This window comes from Musca autumnalis, unplaced genomic scaffold (genome assembly GCF_047663935.1).
Source record: "Musca autumnalis isolate F117 unplaced genomic scaffold, ASM4766393v1 scaffold_2, whole genome shotgun sequence".
NCBI lineage: Eukaryota > Metazoa > Arthropoda > Insecta > Diptera > Muscidae > Musca > Musca autumnalis.
The window spans coordinates 244,667,841-244,694,047 of NW_027411755.1; the positions used below are offsets into that span (position 1 = coordinate 244,667,841).

At 33.9% G+C, this 26,207-nt stretch overlaps 1 protein-coding gene across 2 annotated transcripts in view; it reads left to right on the forward strand.

Annotated features, from left to right (window-relative positions):
• The first annotated feature begins 12,135 nt into the window (after nt 1-12,135).
• The window catches only part of LOC141395421 (uncharacterized), a 169,827-nt gene continuing 155,755 nt past the window's right edge, over nt 12,136-26,207 (forward strand). Inside the window, exon 1 of one of the 2 annotated variants that reach the window (XM_073971261.1) lies at nt 12,136-12,245. The gene's annotated coding sequence lies outside the window, so the exon portion shown is untranslated. Of the gene's footprint in view, nt 12,246-21,875; nt 22,220-26,207 lie in introns of those variants that run through there. The other variant, XM_073971260.1, reaches the window with a different exon arrangement.

The following is a 26,207-nucleotide window of genomic DNA, read 5'->3' on the forward strand; positions in this document are numbered from 1 at the left end:
CTCAAACATTTATTTCTAGTATTTTTCTAAAAAATTACAGAAACAAATTTGCAAAAAAAAAAATCAAATACAAAATTGAAAAATTAAAAAATGCAAATAAAAAAGGTATTCTTTGCTTAGAAAAAAAAAACAATTTGAAAAATTAAAAAAATTGCAACAACAATAATTATAATTTATTTATGAACCAAAAACTGAAACAGATTTCCCCTCCTTTTGAAAAGAAAAAAACAAAAACAAATGATATCAAAATGTATAATAAAAAAATCATGACTATGCATCTAAATCTACAACTACAACTGAATATATACACACACACATACATACATATATACAAAAAATAAAAGTGATTAAAAAGTCAGGGGACTAACAACATAGGCAACATAGTAAAATAATTTTTTTTCTAAAATTTTCAGTAATATGTGTTTTGAATAATTCAAAATTCCTTTCGTCCTTTCTTAGTCCCTTGACTCTTTATAGTCTACATATTTCATGCATCTAAAACTACATCGGCATATATACAAACCATATATACACACACACCAATACATACATCTGAGAATAAGACGAAGCCTAGACCAGTAAGAAAATAACAAAAACAAGTGTGAAAATAATGTTCATAAACGTACATACATACTTATGTAATAAAAAACTAAGAAAAAAAACCTAAAACAACAACTAAATATAAATTGAATAAAAAATACAAAACAATTTTGTTATTAACACAAAACAAACCACTATATTTTATTCTAATTTTTGTTAGCTTTAATGCTGATTTATAAGCAGTATTTGTTAAGTTTACTCTACAAACAAATTATAATAAAAAAAATAATTTATTAATTTAGAAAAAAAACAACATTTTTCCTTACAAAATTAAAAACAAAAAAAAAAATCAACAACAACAAATTGTTATCTAGTCAAAATATTTCATAAAAAACAACAATTATCAACTTTAAGACGATTGATTTACAAATAAAAAAATAAATATATTAAATAATAAAAAAAGAAAATAAAAACACAACATAAAAAAGGAATGTATACTATTTCGATAAAAATAAAACTAATATAAAAAACCATCAGAGTTGTTGATAAAAAATTTAAAAAAAAATTCTGAACAAAAAAAATATATATTAAATAAAATTTAATAAAAATCTTTTATGATAACACCAAAAAATGACTTTTACATTTCTTCTCTAAGGTAAGATTTTTTAAAAATATTTTGGGAAGAGCAACCAACCAATGCATAATAACTGAGGAATTTTTAGATAATTTTCTTAGGGATTTTTTAAACAATAAACAAGGACTTTTGAATAATATTAGGCGTCTATTTATACCCTACACCACAATGTGTGTGTGTTTTATTTTTTTTGAAAAATTCATGTAACACCGAAATATTCGTCGTAGACCCCCAAGGGTGGTATACCAAAATTCATAACTCGACGAGATAAAGCGATTTTGAGATGTGTGACCGTCCGTCCATTAAAAATTTTACGCACGCTACAGGCCGCAATTATGGACCAATCTTCACGTAATTTTGTATGTATAGCAATAGACCCCTATAGTTTTTGGCGATGATCGTGAAATATTTATGGGGTGAAATGGACCAAAAACAAATTTTGTATCCAATTTTGTAGCGGTTCGGCGCGAAATGTTAAGTATGGTTTGGGTTTACGATAAAGAATATGCCTGCAATTGTAGATTACGTTTAAATGATATTTAGTGGGTTAAATGGACCAAAACTTTTGTGTGAAAATTGCTAAAATTTTTAGTATAATGACTATATCTTTATTGTTGGAACACATGTTCTACCCACGTAAGTTATATATGAATGTGGAACTCTTTTTAATTATGTAGTGCAATAATAATCACGCTAGATATAGCAGTTATAACCAGGGTTGCGGAGTCGGAGTCTAACAAAAAAGGCTAGACTCCGACTCCGGGCACAATTCTTTTTATACCCTCCACCATAGGATGGGGGTATATTAAGTTTGTCACTACGTTTGTAACTACCCGAAATAATCATTGTAGACCCCACAAAGTATATATATTCTTGATCAGCGTGCAATTCTACATCGATATAGCCATGTCCGTCCGTCTGTCCGTCTGTCCGTCTGTGGAAATCACTCTAGCGTCCGAACGGATTGACGTAGGTTGATGAAATTTTGGGAAAATATGTTGTATTTACGTAGGACTTTTGGTATTTAAAGCGGGCTATGTAGGTCCACGCTTTCGTATAGCCCCCATACAAAATGACGCGTGACGCGTCGTCGTTTTAAGGAATTTTTAAGATATTTGGCCCATTTTACCACCGAATTGGTTGTAATTTGGTACTTTGTGTCTCCAGAGGCCAAAAAATATTCCTACCAAAGTTGGGTTATATAGGTCCACGTTTTGGTATAGCCCCCATATAAGGCTCCATATAAAGTACGCGTCATTTTAATATATTTTGAATGTATTAGACCCATTTGACCACAGAATTGGTTGTAATTTGGTATTTTGTGTCTTCAGAGGCCAGAAAACATTCCTACCAAAGTTGGGTTATATAGGTCCACGTTTTGGTATAGCCCCCACATAAGGCCCCTTATAAAGTACGCGTCATTTTAATATATTTTGAATGTATTAGACCCATTTGACCAAAGAATCGGTTGTAACTTTGTACTTTGTGTTTCCAGATGCTAAGAAACATTTCTACCATAAAAAGCTTTTTATAGGTCCACGTGTTGATATAGCCCCCATAATACAATATCTCCCGATTTTCGATATTTTGAACCTTTTAGCCTCATTATCACACCGAGATGGCTGAAATTTGGTATTTAGTCTTCTTTAGGCGTATAAAACTTTCCCCCAGAAATTTGTAGGTATAGGTTCACGCCATCATATAGCCCCCATAGAACGGTACCTTCCGAATTTCGGTATTTTAAAGGTTGTGGCCACATTAATCCACCGAAATGGCTGAAATTTGTGGTGGAGGGTATAAAAAGTTCGGCCCGACCGAACTTAACGCTTTTCTTACTTGTTTTTTCTAAATTTATCAAAAGAATTTTTATTTTATATGGTAGAGACATTTTTTTCCTTTATTATTCCACTTGGGAACATAGGGCTTCTACAAGATTGTTCTAACTTATTCTATCGTTACATAGTATTTTGATATCATCTAAAGTTGTGTTTGCTTTCTTCAGCTCATTGAGTATGGTTCTTCGCCATGTAATTTTTGGGGGGTCAGGGCGTCTGCTTCCTTGTGGGTTCCATTCCAAAGCCATCCTGGAAATGCTATTGTGTGGTTTTCCCAACGTATGCCCTATCCATTTCCATTTTCTCCTTGCAATCTGCCGGGCGATTGGTTCTTCATTTGCCATCTGGTGCAGGGTTTGAGATTTTGTTGGGCCAAAATATTTTGCTTATTATCCGGAGGCATTTGTTGACGAATACCTGGAGTTTTTGTGTTATGGCGCTTGTTACGGGCCAAGTTTCGCTTCCGTAAAGCAATGTGGATTTCACACATGCATTAAACAAACACAGTTTTGTTTTATACGATATTTGGTTTGATCGCCAAGTTTTGCTGAGTCTTCCGAATGCGGATCTAGCTATCTTAAGTCTATTGTCAACATCCTCTTCTACACCATTTTCTGATGACATAGTAACCCCGAGGTAGCAAAAATTGTCTACATATTTTAAGGTTTTGTTTTTGATATTAAATGCGTTGTCGCTGTTAGTGTTTATTAGCATTGCCTCTGTTTTATCAAGGTTAATTTCCAGTTCAGCTTTGTTTGCAAACACAGTCAGGTCGTCCAGTTTACTTTGCATATCGCTGAATTTATGGGACAAGAGACATATATCGTCCGCGAAGTCCAGGTCTTCAAGGCGATTGTTGAAACCCCATACAATGCCACGTTTCTTTTCGCATATTTTAATCATAATTTCATCGAGCACTACTGCAAATAAGAGAGGTGAGAGACGGCATCCTTGTTTAACCCCTGCATTGGTATAAAAGGATTCGCTTTTTCTGCCTCTGTGTAGAACGCAAGTTTCTGCATTGTTGTATAGGCCTTGGATTATTTTAATTAATTTCATAGGCACGCCTTTCGCTTTTAGTGCGTTCCATATTTCAGACCTTCTTATCGAGTCAAAGGCTTTTTTGAAGTCTACGAAAACTAAATAAAGAGGTGTTCTCCATTCTAGCGTCTGTTCAATAATTATTCGTAGAGTGTTTGTTTGGTCCAGGCAGCTTCTATGGGGGCGAAATCCGGCTTGTTCGTCTCTGAGCGTTTTTTCGATGGCTTGCAGTCTATCGTTTAATATGATTGCCATTATTTTGTAGATGGTGCTGAGTAGTGTGATACCTCTCCAGTTGTCACATTCAGATAGGTCATTTTTCTTGGGCAGTTTAATTATAAGGCCTTTGTTCCACGAGTTGGGTAGTTGCTCGTTAATCCATGCATTTCGAATATGGGGATATAACATCTCTGCTGAAGTTGCTGGATTAGCTTGTAGGAGTTCTGGTGGGATTCCATCTTCACCTGGTGCCTTGTTTCTTTTCAGTCTTAAAATGGCTTGTTTTATTTCGTTTGGATTTGGTGTTTCTGTGGATATTGAATTGTTTATGTGGTGCTCCATTAACGGTTCTGGATTCGATAGATTATCTTCGTTTATGTTGCTTATAAACTCAAAGTGCGTAATGGGTTGGCCGTTTTTATCTTTCACAATGTGATCACAATTTCTATTTTGATTACTTAGTCGCCCGATAAGTTTATGCAATTCCCTCATGTTGTTTGCTCCTGCAGCAGCTTCTGCATCATTGGCTATATTTTTAAAATAATTTCTTTTATCTTTTCTGGCAGATTTTTTCACAAATTTGGCTACAGTTTTGTATCTTTGTAACGCTTCATCACTGTCAAGTTTGCGCTTTTTCCATTCATTTCTTTCCTGTATAAGTGTCCACGTATCTTCTGATATCCATGCTTTTCGATTTTCTTTTTGTTTGTAACCGATTATGTCTCTTCCGGTATCCTGTAGTGTTTTGCATGTGTCTTCCCATGATGTTCTTTCTACGCTTGATTGCGAATATTCTAAGATCTTTTGATCAACTAATCTTCTCTTTGTTTCATCTCTGAGTGATTGGAGATCCAGGCGCCTGATGCCTTCTGTTGAGCCAGCTTGGTGTATTTTCTTTAATTTGATCCTTATTGTTGCTACTAATAGCTCGTGATCGCTGTCCATATAGGCACCTCTTTTGGTGCGCACGTCTTCCAAGCTTCCTCTCCATTTTCGTCGAATACACATATGGTCTATTTGGTTATGCGTATTCCCGTTAGGTGATTTCCAGGTATATTTGTGGATTGTCTTATGTGGAAATATTGATCCACCAATGACTAAATCAAAAGTCTGACACGTTTCAATGAAACGATCTCCATTGCTATTTTTTAAACACATTCCATGTTTACCCATTATGTGTGAAAGGTTGTGGTTATCAGTGCCAATTTGTGCGTTGAAGTCCCCTGTTAGCATCATTATGTCGCGGTGTGGTGTTTTGCGTAAGGTTGCATATAGTTGCTCATAGAACTCATCTTTTTCTATATCCTCTGTGTCCTCTGTGGGGGCATAACATTGTATGATAGTTAGATATTTTTTGATACTAGTATAGAACCGCGCTGTTATAATTCTGTCCGATACAGGATTCCATTCAGCAAGTGTCTTCCGTAGGTGTTTTGAAATTATGAATCCCACTCCGCTTTCCGCTCTTTTGTATTTTCCACTATACAGCACAATATTTCCATTTCCTGATATGAGGTCACTTTTTCCACACCATCTCATTTCTCTTATACCCAGAATGTCGATGTTAAATTTTTTGATTTGGGCCTCTAGCTGAGCGAGCCTTGACGTTTCTCGTAGCGTCCTGACGTTTCATTGTCCTATTCGTAGCCGTGTTCGTATTCCAATATTCGTCATCAGGTTGGGATTATCATTTTCTCTTGTAGTTGTTTCGTTAATCGTTGAGTTTCAGATAAGTGGGTGATCGGCCCTCTGTATCCTATGATGGTGTTGGGGCTGCCAATTAAAGACACCATCCCGCATTTAAGGTAAACACATTTGTATAGCGAATCGCTTGATCCAAAACAGACATCCGCTTTTCGCTGTACAATCGCCGCTTATTAGTTTTCTGTGCGCCGATTGTTCCTCGATGATTGCCGTACCGGTTGACTCAACCTCCGCCATCCAAAGATATTAAGGAGCCAGCTGCCACCCCTTAAGCTAGATTTTGGTCACCCCCAGGTATTTTATTTCCCTGGTACTCCACCTTACGGCCAGAGCGTCCCCAATTCGCCAATGAGAGGGTCCCGATGGAGGATCTAGCTAACCCCACACGGGAGGGTAGAGACATAAACATTAATAAATTTTGGGAATCGTTTATTAATTTTATAAGAAAGCTATGCGGAAACGTGTAAGCAAAGGCTTTATTATAATTATTTATTGGTTCAAATGATCCACTTAATTTTTGCAACAAAATGTAAACGTAAGTGTTCAAGCTGAATCGATTTCTTAACATACCGACACATTTATGGCAAAACTTATATACACTTTGAAACACTTGATTTTGATCCCATTGATTTATAACTTCACTCTAATGTGGAGAGTGTATTAAAAATTAGTTTTGACCAAAATCCATGTAACACTGCGAAATAATCCTCCTAGACCCCCTTTTAGTGTACCAATTCCAACGACATTGCATAGGATGAATTTGGTTAGAAAACTTGAGTATTATTCATTTGACATCGATTTTTAAAGATACGTTTCATATTAGAAGTGACAGGGTGTAAATGTTCTTGCTATAGTTGTTAAGGCTTTTATTGAAAGAAGAAAACACTATCGAAAACACAATTGGATCTTTACTGAAGTTAGGTGCTTGAAAACTTTACATAATATTTTAGACACATGATTGAGCATTCCTGATAGATAAAGTCAACTATATAAGTCGGATTTGGTAATAATTTTGTTACATATAAATACCCTGTCTACAGGAAATGCTGCAAATGGTTCGTAAATGATGTTCAGGTCATTGCCGTAATGGTATAAAAATCAAAAACCTTCTAAAATGTATATGTTTTGGTTTATATACAGGCAAAATGTGCCTCATCGTAATAATGGTTTTAGACCCCAAGTATGTTTGGACGAAATCCGTTTAAGACAATTTGAATTTGATTTAGCACTGTTCGTCCGTCCGTCTGTCTGACTGGAACGCACGATAACTCTCGAACGGATCAACCGATTCGGATTAAGATTTGGCCTTGGAATATAAGCCATATCGGTCAGCACCTTCAGGTACCTCGCCCACAAAAGTTTAAAAAGTTCGGAAAAATTGTGCGCACGATAACTCTTGAAGGGAGTGACGGATTTGGTCCATACTTTACCCATTATAATACATCTGCCATATGTACATATATCAGTTTTGAATATTTGTCCATTCATTCGGGTACCTCCCGCACAAAATTTTGGATAAATTCACTTTAAGTCCTGCTCCCGAATCGCTTTGATTTCTGTTGAACCAACTTGTATTCGCTGCCTCAATTACGACGGTAAATGCTTTTTCAGGGGCAAGTCCATACTTCTTGAGATAACAGCGCAAAAGGTTCCAAACTTAGTTTCAGTTCGAAGATTGGCAACAACTTCCTGCACTTCCCTCCAATATTTAAAAAAATGTGACTAAAATGGTATGCACGATATCCCTAGAACGGGGCAATCAAGTTTATCTAAACGTTGGATCTCCTACTATTCTGCCCAAATTTAGTTTTACTTCTAAAATCGATCTTCTCTTTATTTTACCTCCCCCACAAAAGTTCAACAATTGTGTCGATCTGTCCGTAGATGAACGTTTTAATTCACATAGGCTAAGGGTATATCTCCGTAGGCAAAGTCGACTTATGCTTTTTTACTTGTTAATAGCGAGTTTAACACATATTAACCAAAACTTTATTATATTTAGAGGGAACTGAAAAACTCAGAGGTACAGTCGAAAACTAAGGGGCAAATTTGTACTCTGCTCCTGGAATAACGTATATTGTAATTGCGATTTTTAACAGGAAAAATCTTTCATATGAAAGGAAAATTATATTTTTTTCGGTCAGCACCGACACCTTTTTGGAATTCCAAAAATTAAGCCGATAATATATTTTCCTTTCAATAAAGACCTATAACATGTTAACATGTATAATTTACGATATAGTATACCATACTTCTAATACGTAACAGATGTCTTGGAATCGATGTCAAATGGTTGTCGAATGATTATTAGTACCAACTTTGAGGTATTATTAAAGTAGTCCATTTTGACTGTGTGTTCTTTATTAAATTTTGTTATATATCTTCCTACATAACATTGACAATATGTGGACAATATATTGGTATCCAAGTGTTGTTCTTTCAGATCTAACTTAGAAATATAAAGCATTTAAAATATACTTTTAAATGTAATTCAAAACATTTCGTGGAAAGTTCGTGTCCAGGAGTAGTGGTGTAAGATATCACATGATCATCCCCTTCACATCACTTGTTTTAACTTATATCTTTTTTTATAAAAGTCCTGCTAGTCTTCTGCTAGAAGTCCACTGGTCTTCTCATCTTAGCTTCTATGAGAGGACCTATTGGACAACTATGAAATACCTTATGGTCTTCTATGAGAAATCCTACTGATCATCAACATGAAGTCCAACATGTTCTCTACCTAAGTCCTAAGATATTCTATGAGGAAATGAAGAGATTAGAACAATTTCTATGAAAAGACCTACTGGTCTGCGTTGGCTGGTGTTCACGATAATACTGGAATATTTTGATTCCACTCCTTCGAGTACAATTCCACAAATTTTTAAAATGTGTGGGCTTATGCTTAGTACTACAAACGTTTGGATTGGATCCAGTTTAAGACCTGGTCTTGGATTGCTTACCTCATGTAGTACTTATGATCCAGATTACACTTACATAAATTTACAAATTTTGTCATTTGCATTAAACTATTCGAGTAAGATTTTGTTGTCATATCCCACATTCTTGAACAATGTTTTTCTACTTCAGAACTTCTTATGCAAGCGTTAAAATTTTGATGAAATATGTTAGTAGAGAAATGCTATTACTTCGTGGTGATCTCTCCTTGATGTCAAATTATCGGCATTGCCTTCATTTGCCGTCCACCATCAATCTGTGAAATCAATATAGAGCTTTAAGGTAGGATAATTAATTTTAACACAGAAGTTTTCTGCAACCGAATTTTAAAATGACTATCTGCGTATTTACCCTTACATATATTTCGGCAAAACCGACTAAAACTTTCTAAATTGTTTGCCTTCACGGTCCCCATTACAACGATACAATTTTTTTAGGAGTAAGTCCATGCTTCCTGGAATAACCGAAAGCTCCCAAAAAATCCTGCCGGCACATTCTAAATTGTCTGATAGGGAAGATAGCTCTCAAACTTTTTTTTTTAAAAAATTGCATCCAAACTTAATTTAACGTAATTTAATGTTTAGAGTACTCTACGAATTAGAAGTTTGCTTACTAAAAATTTTTGGTACATTTCTGTGATTTGGTATAACCCATACATACAGATTCACACGAATTTTAAAGCAAATTAGTAATACAAAATCAATATATTTTATATACTGTAAAAGTATTCTGTTTGCTTCTTTTTTGGCCAGAGGCTGAGGTTATATCTTCGTCATCACAGCTGACTGATGCCCTCTAATTTGTTCTTTGGTCAATTCGGTAAAAGTCATCTAATGCTATTTTTAAATGTTTTTAGTTTCGTTCTTAATACAAATTTTAAAACATAATATAAAGTGTTGCAATAATATAAAATAAATTCCGTGCAAAAGTAATGCTCAGGGCAATAACAATCTCTTACTTGTTTAAGAATAATTTTATTTTATAAACATTGAAACATTTTGTCTCTCAGACTGTACATGAAATAAAACGCCGAAGAGTGAACTTTCAACACAAATAAACACAAATTACGGAAATTAAAATAATACATTATAGATTTAAGTTCACTTGTATTTTTTTTAAATTCTTTGTTGCATTGTCTGTTTATGAGTTTCAATAAACTTTAATTTTAATTATAAACACTTTGGCTGACTTCAGATCCAGTTGCCCACTACTGCAAGTTCATAAAATTACTCTAGTGGGGAACTCGAGAAGCATAGGGCCTCTACAAACATCCTCCAGGATGACCTGTTATTTGCTATTGCTTTTATTTCGCTCCATGATTCTCCGATGGATTCAAACTCCTTCAAAAGACTTCTTTTGCAGGAGTTTGTAGACCTTCCTTATTATAATCTCCACCATAGTGTGGAGGGTATATTAACTTTGTTTTTCTGTCTGTAACACATCGAACTAATCACTTGCGACCATATAATGTATATACAGTCGAAATCGCTCATAACGTCGTCGCCGTCTGTTGTAATCACTCTATCATTTGCAATAATTAAGCTAGAGCGCTATATTTTTGCACCCGAGTGTCTTTTTTCCCATAGGTCAAGTCAAGTTCGAAAATGGGCTGTATCGGACCACTTTCTGGTATAGCCCCCATATAACGGTACTGCCCGATTTTCGGTATTTTGGGGATTGTAGCTAAATTTTTTTGAACGAACTACCTGTAATTTCACGATTGGGGTTCCCAGTGGTCACAAAATCCATGCCAACATCCATGTCCACGTTTTGGTGTAGCCCCCATGTAGTCGGTACCTCCCGATTTTCGGTATTTTGAAGATTTTAGCTACAACTATTTGTGAGTCGACATTTTGAGGTTCCCACAACATCTCCACCAAAAAGTGTCAGCATAGGTCCATGTTTTTTATAGCCCACCCCCTATATAAATTGTCAATGTAGGTCCATGTTTTGGTATAGCCCCCATATAACAGTGCCTCCCCATTTTCGGTATTTTTTGACCCAACTATATGTAATTCGAAAAATTTTCCCCATAGATAAATGTGTTGGTAGAGCCCCCATATAACCGTAACTCCCGATTTTTGGTTTTTATTTGGATTTTAGCCAAAATTTTTGATCCAAGTATCTGCAATTCGACATTTGACCAAAAACATAGGTCCACACTTTGATTTAGCCCATATAAGGTTCCCGACCGATTGAATACATTTTTATGATTTTTTACCTTATTTAGGTATAAGTGGTCACAGAGTATCTCCTCCTAAAATTGTGGACAGGAAAGAAAAAAAATTATTCCGTTTTATTTCAGAATATTTACTGGTGGCCCTGCCGAACTTAATACTTTTTTACTTGTTAATGTATCTTATTAAGTCTCTCCCAATTTTTGACGACTTTTCCCAACCTTTTTCTTCACATTGACCCATAAATTTTGGATGGGGTTTTCATCAGTATCTTGAGCTGGGGTATCTATGACTGTGATCCAAAATTTATATAGTATATCTGGATGCTGGCGGTTAATTTTTTTTGACATCCTCTGTCATAGTTTCTTTCAAAATTCGGATTTTATGAACCCCCAATTGATATACAACCTCATATCGCTGTCTGTCTTAAGCAGGTTAGCTCTATATTATTAATATATTTTCTTGTTGTAGTTTTTAATTGAAATTTGTTTACAAACATTTAGTTGTCTAATTGTATGTAAAGAAAGCAATACATCCTAATACAGTAACATTTTATTGGACACAATCTTACATTACAGGGATTTGAAGAAACTGTCAAAAGTTTGCTGTCATGCTGCCCCATCCAAATTCAAACTTTCCTAGACAACAGCTGGAAAAAAGCTCCACAACAACAGAGAAAGTTCATAGTTAAGAGTATCTAACAAAATTGTGGCAATTCTCTTTAAATGAAATGGAGGAATAAATGAATCGAACACTTGAAATTGAAGGGGGGCTACACCGCCGCCTGGCCACTCCAAACAAACAAAGAAAAAACAAAACAGGCTGGATTGGATGGCTGTAAAACAGGCAACGGCAACAAAATGCTGTGTTGTGTGGCCTAAACGAACGTTTGAGCAGTAACAAAATGCCATACGTGGCTAGGAAGTGGGCTTGCAAGCATCGCGTGGCGTCGCATCGCATCGCAACGTAACTCTGTGCCGCGCGCTTATTGACGTAGTCGTCTTTCTTGTGTGTACTATTATTTTGACGTAGACGTTGGTTGTCTTCTGTCGTATCGTGGATAGGTCGGATAGATGTTTAGGTTGTGTGTGCGTCTTTTTTGAGTCTCGTGAACATCAAAAAAAAAAAAAAATGTTGATGGTGAGTTGTAGTAACAGCAGCAGAGATACGACACTAGTCCAAGTTTCACATACCCCCTTCTGCTAACAAATGTACAATTTGTTTGAATGTTTGGCTGGTTGCTCGGCATTTTTGCCTGGAAAAACAAATTGCCTAGAATGCTGTTGTTTTTTGTTTCCTTTGTTCGTCGGCTGGTGAAAAGCGGCAAATATTTTATTGGAGCAACAGTGTGTTTAATTAAAGAGACACTGAATGCGAATGCGATATATTTTGCGAGAGACACAGTGAAGGAGAGTAGTACTTTTTATTTTTGCTCTGTGGAGCGCAGCAACATTGCCATTTCGGATATTTTGAGGCATATAATGTTTAGACATTTTGGGCACATAGGCCATAAAGAATATTTCATGTTAAGAACCAAGATTGTGATTGTGGTGTATTTGGAAAACCGTTGTAACTACGCGATTGAACTAGGGAACATTTTTTTGTTGTGAGTTCGACTTTAGGGATGGATGAAATCCTAGCGATAATCCAATAACTAAATTTTTAAACATCAACCACGGCACACACCATGGCAGATCGACCAATGCTATCATGTGCATTATCATCATATAAAAATTATCGGTTGTTTCTTTAATATGCTACAAGGCACTACAAAACCGAGAGTTGTGAGTTCAACACTCACAGTCGACAAACAGTGCTTTGTTAGCAAAAATCAGGGATGCCAACTGTTCTGAGGTAAAAATCGCTACAGCCACATAAGCACCATAGGTCTGTAGCGATTTTTACCTTAAAACAATTGACATTCCTGATAAAACAGTGGTTTTTGTACGTCAAAAATCACCACAAGTAGCGGGAAAATAACCAATTTGGCACACCTGGCAAAAATACGAAAAGTTGATGCGTTTAAACAACCCAAAATGTTCTTAAGCGTGGGGTCCCAGCGGCGGAAATAAATAAAAATGTGAAGTGTGGGGAAATTGAACATAAATTCAATGCAATAGTTTAGAAATTTAACACATATTTTACAGTTTATTTCGGGTGACATGTTCTTGTTAAAATACTGGGTTAGTTGGTAGATTATATGAATATTTGGATGATCTATTGGATGAACTTTTTCTCTTTAAAGGAATCCATGTTTAGTAGCAGGTCGTTGAAAATTTTTCATTAAAAATTTACGTTTTCTAAAATCCACGTTGAGTGGTCTACTGAAACTTTTCTCTCTAACAAAATCCAAGTTGACATGCCTGCAAGCCGTTGAACATGTTTTCTTAAAAAAAAACCACTTTCCTCAAGTTTGTTGAACATGTGTTAATCAAAAAGTTCTGAATATTTTCTTTACAAATTTCAAGTTCTGATATTTTTCTTAAAAATTCCATGTTTCGAAATTTCTTTTTTAAAAAATTCACGTTCTAAAAAATGCGAGTTGCGAAAATTTTACCCTGGTTCTGAAATATTTTCTTTAAAAAAGTCCATGTTAATAAGTTCTTCTTTGTAAAAAGAATTGAAAATCTGAAAAATTTGCTTAGAAAAGTTCTGATTTTTTTTCTTAAAAAATCTTTTTTGTTTTGAAAATCTACGTTGTGGAAAATGTTCTTCAAAATGTTACCATTAAAAAATCCTTGCCATTCCTTTTTTAATTTCACGACATTGAAATTTTTTACTTTGAAAAAAAAAAAAGAAATCGAAGATCTACAGTGTTTCATTATAAAATATCCAGATTTTTTTTAAATCAATGTTTTAAAATTTTTCTGGAAAATTTTCTTAGAAAAGTTCTGATTGTTTTTTTTTTCTTATTTTTTTATACCCTACAGCACTATGTGGGGAGGGTATTATAAGTTGGTTTTGGCCAAAAAGTTTGTAACGCATCGAAATAATGGTCGCAGACCCATACTAATATATACCTAAATGAATGTCTCGACGAGCTATGTGTGTCCGTCCGTCAGTCCGTCCGTCCGTCCGTCTGTCCGTCTGTCCATCTAAACCTTGTAATCACGCTACAGGTCGCAATTTTGATCGGATCGTCACGAAATTTTGCATGTTGATAGGGGTCCCGGAGGGGAAGAAGCCTATTGATTTTGGTGATGGTCGGATAATATTTAGGGGTCGGAAAGGGCAAAAAACTTAGGTGGATAGAATGACAACGTTTTTTTTCCAAAGCGAATATCTCAGCTTCTATAACAATGAAAGTAGAAGATATCACCTTTCTAATGATGTAAAGCAGGTGCTCGTAGGTGATCAAACAACGAAGATATCACAATAGTAGTAAATAAAACCCCAATTTTCATTTTTGCGATTTTAATTATATTGGCGAATATCACAGCTTTGGTTGAAAACTTTCCAAAAGCAAAGTCTAACTCTGAAAGTAGAAGATCCCGTCGTTACAATGATGCAAACTAGGTCGGCGTAGGTAACCAAATAACGGAGATATCGCAATAGTCGGTAATACATCCCATTTTTCTATTTTTTTGGAAATCACGGTTCAGGTCGCAATTTTGATCGAATCGTCACGAAAATTTGAGGGTTAATGGAAGTCTCATAGATGAAGAAGCCTATTGATTTTAGTGATGGTCGGATAATAATTAGGGGTCGGACTGGGCAAACACTTATTTGGAGAAAAGTCAACATTTTATTTTAAAGCCAATATCTCTGTTTTTTTAAGAGGTATATCAAAAGCAAAACCTGGCAAGGAAAGTAGAAAATATCACCTTTAAAACGATGTAAAGTAGGTTGTCGTAGGTGGTCAAATAGCAATGTTATGGCAATAATCGATAATGCATCCCATTTTCCGATTTTTTTGTAATCACGCTACAGGTCGCAATTTTGATCGGATCGTCACGACATTTTGGGGGTTAATGGGGGTCCCAAACAGAAAGAAGCTTATTGAATTTTGTTGATGGTCGTATAATATTCACTGGTCGGAATGGGCAAACACTTATTTCGAGAAAGGTCAACGTTTTATTTCAAAGCCAATATCTCTGTTTCTTTAAGAGGTATATCAAAAGCATAATCTGGCAAGGAAAGTAGAAAATATCACCTTTAAAACGATGTAAAGTAGGTTGTCGTAGGTGGTCAAATAGCAATGTTATGGCAATAATCGATAATGCATCCCATTTTCCGATTTTTTTGTAATCACGCTACAGGTCGCAATTTTGATCGGATCGTCACGACATTTTGGGGGTTAATGGGGGTCCCAAACAGAAAGAAGCTTATTGAATTTTGTTGATGGTCGTATAATATTCACTGGTCGGAATGGGCAAACACTTATTTCGAGAAAGGTCAACGTTTTATTTCAAAGCCAATATCTCTGTTTCTTTAAGAGGTATATCAAAAGCATAATCTGGCAAGGAAAGTAGAAAATATCACCTTTACAACGATGTAAATTAGGTTGTCATAGGTGGTCAAATAGCAGAGATATGGCAATAGTCGATAATGCATCCCATTTTCCGATTTTTTGGAAATCACGCCACAGGTCGCAATTTTGATCGGATCGTCACGAAATTTCAGGGGTTAATGGGGGCCCCATAGATGAAGAAGCATACTGATTTTAATGATGGTCGGATAATATTCAGGGGTCGGAATGGGCAAAAACTTATTTGGAGAAAAGGTGTACGTTTTATTTCAAAGCCAATATCTCTGTTTCTTTAAGAGGTATATCAAAAGCAAAACATGGCAAGGAAAGTAGAAAATATCACCTTTACAACGATGTAAAGGAGGTAGTCGTAGCTGCTCAAACAACAGAGACACGCAACAGTCGGTACTGCATCCCATTTCCCGATTTGTTTGTAATCACGCTACAGGTCGCAATTTTGATCGGATCGTCACGAATTGTTTGGGAGTTGATGCGGGTCCCACATAGGAAGAAGCCTATTGATTTTTGTGATAGTCGGATAATATTTAGGGGTCGGAATGGGGAAAAACTCATTTGGAGACAAATTCAAAGTTTGATTTTTTGTGAATATGTTGGCTACTAGTTGGGGTATTCCAACGGCAAAGCCTGTCAATAGAAGAAGAAAATATTACCTTTACATTGGTGTAAAGCAGGTTAGCGAAGGTGGTCAAACAAGGGAGATACCGCAATAGTCGGTAATGCATCCAATTCTTCAATTTTTTGCAATCAAGCTACAGGTCGTAATTTTGATTGTCACGAAATTTTGGTTGCTTATGGGGGTCCCAGAGACAAAGAGGCATATTATTTTTGGTGGTAGTCGGTTTATATTCCCTAAAAGAAATGTTTACCAGTGAAAAGCTTATGCACAGGGGTAGTGGTGTAGGGTATCACATGGTCGGCCCTGTCCCGACTATAGCCTTTGCTCACTTGTTTTAATATGTTTTGAATGTATTAGACCCATTTGACCACAGAATTGGTTGTAATTTGGTATTTTGTGTCTTCAGAGGCCAGAAAACATTCCTAACAAAGTTGGGTTATATAGGTCCACGTTTTGGTATAGTCCCCACATAAGACCCCTTATAAAGTACGCGTCATTTTAATATATTTTGAATGTATTAGACCCATTTGACCAAAGAATCGGTTGCAACTTTGTATTTTGTGTTTCCAGAGGCTAAGAAACATTTCTACCATAAAATGTTTATATAGGTCCACGTGTTGATATAGCCCCCATAATACAAATCTCCCGATTTTCGATATTTTGAACGTTTTAGCCTCATTATCACACCGATATGGCTGAAATTTGGTATTTAGTCTTCTTTAGGCGCATAAAACTTTACCCCAGAAATTTGTAGGTATAGGTCCACGCCATCATATAGCCCCCATAGAACGGTACCTTCCGAATTTCGGTATTTTGAAGGTAGTGGCCACATTAATCCACCGAAACGGCTGAAATTTGTGGTGGAGGGTATAAAAAGTTCGGCCCGACCGAACTTAACGCTTTTCTTACTTGTTCATTTTTAAACTCTACGTTTTGTCTTTAGATATTGATAAATTGTTTCTGGAAACTGTTTCTGAAAACAAAAGTCCACGTCCGGATTTTTTTTAACAAAAAATCACGCTCTGAGATATTGTTCTTAAAACCAAATCCACATTTTGAGTTTTTTTTTTCCTAAAAAAATTGACGTTCTGAAATTTTTTCTGTAAAAATATAGGATTTTTTAAAACAAAAATCCTCGTTCCGAAATTTTTCTTAGACCAAAAACCCATGTTTTGAAATTTTTTCATAAAATCGACGTTCTGAAATTGTATCTTAAAAAAAATGTTCTTAAAAATTTCAAGTTCGGAAATTTTTTTTAATCGAAGATCATTATAGAAATCCTATCTAATTTTACTCTTTAAAAATTTAAGTTTTAATTCTTTTATTTTTGCCTTATTAAGGCGGAGGTCATTTATAGTTTAATTAATTTTAATTAATTCTCTTTCGAGTTGAGCTTATCGACCTATTATATACATTGAAAATTTAGGAGTCTACCGAAGTCCCACGCATTCAACCATTACGCTACGTTTCACGGGTGGTTAAGCCGATCTTCAGACGTATTGAATGTTGTTTTTGAGCCAGACGAAGGCAAAGCTTGGGAACTAGTATATATATATCGCACTTCATTAGAAAAATGCATATGCGAAATTATGTCAGTTAATTGAAACTCCAAACTTTTCCTATAGTCCAGCTTGGTAATCCCATTTTCCAATGTTCACAAATACTATGGTAAGTTTTATTCCTACGTCATTAGTAATTGTTCTCCTATATCAGAAGATTTTTGATCATCAATTATTGTCTACTAAAGTTTTGACAAGTTGATGGTGGCTCAGAACGCAATCTTCGTCTGCCACAAAAACAACATTCAATACGCCTGAAGATCGGCTTAACCACCCGTGAAACGTAGCGTAATGGTTGAATGCGTGGGACTTCGGTAGACTCCTAATTTTTCAATGTATATAATAGGTCTAATAAGCTCAACTCTAAAGAGAATTAATTAATTCTTTTCTTCGGAAAAATCCACGTTCTGAAATTTTTTAAAAAATGCTGAAAATGTTGAAAAAATCAGAGGTCGAAATTTTTTGTTCAGAAATCCAGTCTTATAATTTTTTTAAAAAGTCTTCTGAAATTTTATCTTAACACAAAAATCTACTTTCTTAAGTTTTTTTCAAAAATATCCACGTTTTAATTTTTTCTTTAAAAAATCCAAGTTCTTAATTTTTTCTTTAAAAAATCCATGTTCTGAAATTATTTCTAAAAAAATGAAGTTCTGAAATTTCATTTTTAAACATTTCATTAATTTCTGACATTTTTTCTTAAACAAATTTACGTTCTGAATTTTGTTCTCAAAACAAAAATACACGTTCTGTGTATTAAAAAAAAAATCATAATAAATGTACACATCTGAATTTTTTTTCTTAAAAAAATTTACGTTTTGCATTTTTTTCAAAACAAAATTCCAAGTTCTGAAATTTTTTCTGAAAACAAAAATTCAAGTTTTGAATTTTTTTTAAAAAATCCAATTTCTATATTTTTTCTTCGGAAAAATCCACTTCTGAAAATTTTTTTAAAAACAACTAAATTTGAAAATTTGTTAAAAAAAAAAACAAAGAAATGCTGAAAATGTTGAAATAAAAACAATCAAAAATCTAAGCTAGATTTTTTTTAAAGCCGCCCTGAAGTTTTTTGTTTGGAAATCCAATCATAATTAAAAACAATAAAAATCCACACTTGAAAGAATTTTGTTTGAAAATCCACGCTTAAAATTTTACAAAATCTTAAAAACCCCTCTGTTGAAATATTTGAATAAATCTTTAAAAATGTGTTGTTTTAAAATCCACGCCTGAAATTCTTTGTTTAAATCCTGTGGGTAATTTTTAAAAAGAAAGTTTATTGTTGAATGAATATTCGTAAAATATCAAAGTTTCGTGATTTGTTGGTCGTCGAAAAAATATCCAGGTCTGCAGGTCTCATAGTTCTTTTAAATTAAAACTTATCTTTTTTGGACATATTCAACCCATCAACAAAAATCTAGATTCTGAATGTTTTTCTTAAAATCTCATAACGGGGATTTTCGTGTTTGAAGAAAACATTTCATCAGCATGTGATTTTAAGAATCTCAAAACTAGGATTTTGGTTTTATGAAAAAAATGTCAAAAAGTGGATTTTGATTTTATGAAAAAAAAAAAAAAATTAAAACGTGTATTATGATTTAGGAAAAATTTCAAAATTTTGATTTTTTTTTTTGGAAAAAGTCAGAACTGGAATTTTTATGGAATATGTTCAGAACGTGAATTTTGGTTTAAAGAAAATATTTGAAAATCTGCATTTCTGTTTTAAAAAATCAGAACGTGAAACTTGTGGTTTTCAAAGAAAAAATTTTAAACTTGGTTAAAAAAATCATTTTTCAAGAAAAGTCAAAATGAAAATACACATTCAAGAACAAAATTTCAGAACTTGGATTTTCTCAAGAAAAAATGTAAGAACGTGGAAAAAAATTCGGAATTTTTTTTTTTTTGATGAACAAATTTCAGAAAGTTAAAATTTGTACGACATATGTATGTATTTTCAGATCTTGGATTTCTTTTGACATTTTCTTCATAAAATCAAAATCCAAGTTCTGAATTTTGTCATCAAAAAATTCAAGGTATGAAATGTTTCTTTAAAAAATCCAAGTACTGTTTTTTTTAAACAAATTCGCATTGTGAATTTTTTTCTTTAAAAAAAATCCAAGTAATGCATGCTTTTCTTAAAAAATTCTAGATTTGTTTCTTCAAAAAAATTAAAGTTCTAATTTTTTTTCGAAAAATGCATATTCTGATTTTGTAAAAAATTAGTATTCTGAAATTTTTTTTTCATGAAAAATTCGCGTTCTGAAATGTTTTTTTTTTCACACAAATAAATAATAATGTCCATATTCAAAATTTTTTCCTTAAACCAGACTTTTTTTATATTTTTTTTTCTTTAAAAAATCCAAGTTCCGTTTCTTAATAAAAACCTAAGTTCGGATTTTTTAATAAAAATCCAAGTTTTGATAAAAATCCACTTGTTTTCTTAAAAGAATTCAAGTTCTTCCTTTTTTTAAATACACGTATTCTTAAAAAATCAAAGTTCTGAAATTTCTTCTTTAAAAAATACACGTTCTGAAATTAAAAAAATAACGTTCTGAAATTTGTTCTACACAACATTCAGATTTTAAAATTTTTTCGTAAAAAACTAGGTTCCGAATTTTTTTCTTTCAAAAAATCAGGTTATGCAATTTTTTCTTAAAAAAATACAGGTTCTGTTTTTTTTTATTCAGGTTATGGCATTTTTACTTTAAAAGGATTTAAAAAAATGAAAAAAAAACGTTAAAAAGTTTTAAACATATTTTAAAATCCACGCTTAGTTATATAATAAAAAATAATAATAATTAATTTAAAAATTGAAAAAAAATCTGCGTTTGAATTAAAAAAAAAATGAAAAAAACGTTAAAAATTAAAAAAAAAACCTTTTAAAATCCAAGCATAGTTATCTAAAAAACAAAAAAAATAATTTTAAAAATTGGTATTAAAAAAAAAAAATTTAACTGTTGGTCTTTAAAAAATCGTTAAAAATCCAGGAGCGGTGCGTAGTTGGTCCTTAAAAAAAATCTTCAAAAAGCCACGTATTGTGGTCTTTTACACCTTCAAATTTCATTGTCTTTAAACAACCATTTAAAAATCCACGTGTCTTGGCTTATTTTTTGGACCTTGAAAAAAAACTTAGCTTTGTGGTATGTTGCTCCTGAAAGAAGTGTCGTAGGTCCATTATGTCCCTGAAAAAATACTTAAAATTCTACGAGCTGCGGCCTGTTGGTCGTTGAAAAAAATTATTTAAAATATCCATTAATTGCGCCCTCTTGATTCTTGAAAAATCTTTAAAAATCAGGGGTTGCCCTGTGTTGTGCTCGTTGGTCCTTGAAACGAATATTTTAAAAATCAACGTGTTGTTGACTGTTGGTCCTTAAAAAATATTTAAAAAATCCTAGGGTTGTGGCCATTTGGGCTTGAAAAATACAAGCGTTGTGGCCAGTTGGTTGCTGATTTTTTTTTAGTCGGGGGTCTGTTGATCCACATTGAAAAAATTACTCTTCAAATATCCTGGTCTGCAGGTCTCATAGTCCTTGTGAATAAAAATTTTTCTTTTTTGGTCATATTCAACCCATAAAAATGGCAACCTTGCCCTGTGTAATGGAAACCGCCAAAAAATGTGTGTTAGCCTTTTGTTGTAATCGGGAGGAAGGAATGGAAAATCTGGTGAAAATTGAATGAGATTGTCGGTTAAGGGAGTTGGGGGTTTGTTGATTATGGAGAATAACTGATGTCTGAGAGCAACTGTTTGGAGTGGAGTCATTTGGCATTTATAGAGCGCAGTGAATTGGGGGAAAACTTTCCTCGAAATACAAGAATTTTCTGTTGTTGCTCTTGTGGTTAGCAATATTTGTTGTTGTTGGTTTTGGATAGGAGAGTAAAGTTTATGGATTTGAACGAACATAACAAATGGTTGTTGGTTTGGTTGGTGTTGGGTCGGTCGGTTGCCTGCCTGTTGGTTGTGAATTCTCTGTTTTGCTGTTTTTTTCTTGTGATTTTTCGTATACCCCCGACAACGACGATGATTGCGATGACTATGACGATGGTTGTTGACGACGACCACGTCGTCGGGTCCATTGTATGGATGCTGTTGTAGTAAAATCAACATTTTCTTCAGTTGGCTGCTGAACGTTGTTTTTAAAAGAAGACTAGAAACGAACGAATCAAGTCGTACCGAAAAACAAATTCCATTTTAATTTACACAGTTTTTTGATTATCCCTACAAAGCCAAGCAACAAAGGAAAAAAAGAAAAAAAAATACCAAAACATTTTCACCCGTGAAATTTTGTTTTAAGTGAAAAAATAACGAAAAAACCAGAATTAAAAAATAATTCAAAAAAATAATCTGCATTTCCCCAGCAGGAAACAGAAATGTGTTTGTTGGCTATGTTGTGAGCGAGAAAAAATTCCTAGAAAAATTACAATAAACGGGCTATCGGAAAAGTGGCTTTAAAAAAAGGTAAATACAACACGCACGACTGAATATGTATAACTATTTTAAAGTACTACGGGAATTTGGCAACAAAAAACGAAATCGAAAATATTACGAATCGTAATGAAAAAAGTTTAGCAATAAAAAATTTTCCTGCAAAAAAAGTGCTAAAATTGAAAAAGAAATTTCAAAAAAAAAGTAAGAAAAAATCCGATTTGAAAAGTTGTTCATTGAGTAGTGGCAAAAGGCCATGGTGTCAAAGTGTGCCATTGAGTGAGTGAGTGTATAAATGTGTACCATTTCATTACTTCTTTTTTTGAAGAGTGAAACGTTTAACTCCCCCCTCCCAGCTTTCTGGTTCGCGCAAGAAAAAGAAAGTCACTGGATGACTGGATGGCTGGTTTGTTGATTGAAGCCTAAATCCCATTCATATACACTTTTAATAATCATACACAGAGTGCCTGAGGTGGTAGTGAGTTTTATTTTTTGTGCCGAGCTGTTTGGGATTCCTGACTGCTGCATGGAGAGTCACGATTGACCCACCCCCCCTTTTCAGGATTGCTTGCTCTCTATCACAGCTCTCTATTACTACCAGCCGCCTGCTGGCTGGATGGATGTTAAACTAAACCAAAGGTTGACTGGATGGATGGATAGAAGAAGTTGAAGTTGGATTGCTTTGTTGGTGTTCCATTAACTACGGTCCATGCAACCGAAACGACCGACCGACCAAACAACCGACCGTCTGAGTGAGTGAGTAGAGTAAGTGCCTGGCTAGGCCATCATCATATTCTACAATGACTATAACACAACAGCTATGAAAATGAAGAAGAACTACCACAACATAAAATAACAACAACCATTGGATCACGATGATGTTCTTGCTGCTGTTGTCGTTGTTGTTGTTTGGGGACTTGGAGCAGGCAGAATAGCCTTCTTCAGCTAGTCGTATGTTTTTAATGCTGACACTTCATTAATCGTAACCCAGTGGGTGAGAGACGAGATGATTTGTATGTATGTATGTTTGTTTAACTGTATGTCTGTCTGTCTAATATTTGTGTGGTGTTGTTGTTGTTGCAGTTTGTTTGTTTATTTATCTCTGTTCATTTGCCTAGTTTGCTCCATAAAAATTTACAATATGTGAAAGTGAATGAGTGTGTGTATGTGTGTGATATAAAATGATTTGCAAAAAAATGATAATATAATTTTACACAACACACACACAGCCACATAAAAGAGTCTCTTAACAACTCCTCATACATCAACACAATGTGATTTTGTTTTGACCCAACTTCATAGTTGATGACTTTCTTCTCGTCGTCGTTTAGATTTAGATTTTGGCCAACTTTATTGGCATAACGTGAACACATTACAAAGACAAATAGTGGGACATGGCTGCAAACAACTTGTTGTTGAATGGCCGAACAAAATATCAAATTGGAGAGAACTTTAAGGAAAGACAGAAAGAAAAGATATAATTAAAATATACGTTTTGTGGCTCTGATGGCCACATTCTGTGGCTTTGGTGGGCATAGAAAAAGAATCTTTTTTTTTAATTTTATCCAATATATCCTTAAAAAATATTAAAAAAAATATTCTGTCAAAAATATTAAAAAACATTAAGCATTTTTTTTAAATATTATTTAAAATCGTTATTTGAAAGGTATTCTCAAAAAATATCATATAAAAGATATTCTTAAAAAAAATATTTCTTAAAGATATTCATTTAAAATATTCTTTGAAGATATTTATTAAAAATATTATTTGAAAATTTTTTCTTAAAAAATTATTATTTAAAATTGTTTTAAAAGAATATTCCTTTAAAAATATTTTTAAAAAATACATAAACAAATATTCTTTAAAAACGATTTGTAAAATATTTCTTAGAAAATAATTTTTTAACAAATTCTTAAGAAATAAAAGTCTTTAAAAGACATTCTTCAAAAAATATTCTCTGAAGAATATCTATTTAAAATATTCGTAAAAAATACTCTTTAAAACATTTTTTTATTTTTTATTATTCTTAGAAAATTATTAAAATTTTGTGTAATATGATTTTTAAAAATATTTTTTAAAAATAATCGTTAAAAATATTTTTTAAAAAATATTATATATTTTTAAGGAATATTTTTTGCAGACATTTTTTGATAATATTCTAAAATAATATCTTTCTGAGAATATTTTTTAAGGAATATTTCTTGAAGAATTTTTCTTAAAGAAAAATTTTTAAATAATATTTTTATAAAAGATATTCTTTTAAAGTATCATTAAAATTATTTGCAAAATATTCCTGAAAAAAAATTCTTTAAAAATATTGTTAATAAAATAATGATTAGAAAATATTCACTAAAAAAATACTAATTAAAAATATTTGAAAAATATTTCTTAGAAAATATTTGGTCTGTTCCAGTACTGCAAGAATCTACTATTATACCCTCCACCATACTATGGAGGGTATAATTAAATTTGTCATTCCGTTTGTAACACATTGAAATATTCGTCGGAGACCCTATAAAGTATATACATATATTCTTGATCAAGGTACAATTCTAAGTCGATCTGACCATGTCCGTCTGTCCGTCCGTCCGCTCTGTTGAAATCAAGATACAACTCGCAATTTTTAAGATAGAGCTTTGTGATTTGGTATAGAAGTTTATATTACTCCTAGGATGTTTGGTATTGCAAACGGGCTATATCGGTCCACGCTTTGATATAGCCCCCATAGAACGGTACCTCCCGATTTTCGGTATTTTCAAGTTTTTAGCTTCATCCCACCGAAATGGCTGAAATTTGGTATTTAGTCTTCGTTGGGGTTACAAAACATTCCCCTAGAATTTTGTCTGTATAGGTCCATGGCTTTATAAAGCCCCCATAGAACGGTACCTCCCGATTTTCGGTATTTTAAAGTTTTTGGCTTCATTATCCCACCGAAATGGCTGAAATTTGGTATTTAGTCTTCGTTGGGGCTACAAAACATTCCCCCAGAATTTTGTCTGTATAGGTCCACACCTTTATATAGCCCCCATAGAACGGTACCTCACGTTTTCGGTATTTTGAAGGTTTTAGCTTCATTATTTCACCGAAATGGCTGAATTTTGGCTCTTAGTCTTCATAGGTGGTATACAACTTTCCTCCAGAATTTTGTCTGTATACGTCCACGCCTTCATATAGCCCCCATAGAACGGCACCTCCCGATTTCCGGTAGTTTGAAGGTTGTGACCTCAATATTCCCCGGAATTTCTGAAATTTGTTACTTAGTCTTCGTTGGTGGTATAAAATTTTTCCCCAGAATTTTGTATGTATAGGTCCACGCCTTCATATAGCCCCCATAGAGCTTACTTACTTACTTAGTTGGCCCATTAAAGAACATTTGTTCCATAGAGCGAACTAAGAAAAGATCCCCATTCCTCTCGGTTTTTCGCTTGACTTTTTGGAATACCGCGCCTTTTAATTTCTTCGTCCACTTGTATGCGCCATCGAAGCTTAGGCCTGCCGATTCTGCGTGCACCGCCATGTGGCATGTATTCATACGCCTTTTTAGCGGGTTCATCATCGCTCATTCTCATGATATGGCCTAGCCAACGCAATCGTTGCATCTCGATACGTTTAACTATATTCATGTCTTTGTATAGCAGATAGAGCTTGTGGTTCATACAACGTCGATATTCACCGTCAACGCAAATCGGCCCGTAGATCTTTCGAAGAATTTTCCTCTCAAACACACCAAGCACTGCCTTATCTGCTTGCGCAAGTACCCATGCTTCGGAGCCATACATTAGCACGGGTAGTATCAGCGTTTTGTATAGTGCTATTTTTGTTTGACGAGATGTGGCTTTGTTTTTAAATTGCTTACTTAAACCATAGTAGCATCTGTTGGCCAACACAATTCTTCTTCTTATTTCACAACTGATGTTGTTTCCTAAAGGTATCAGTTACTTCCTTTACTGATCGTCCCATGATGTCTATGTCATCAGCATAGGCAAGTAACATGTGGCTATTGGTGTAAATTGTACCATTT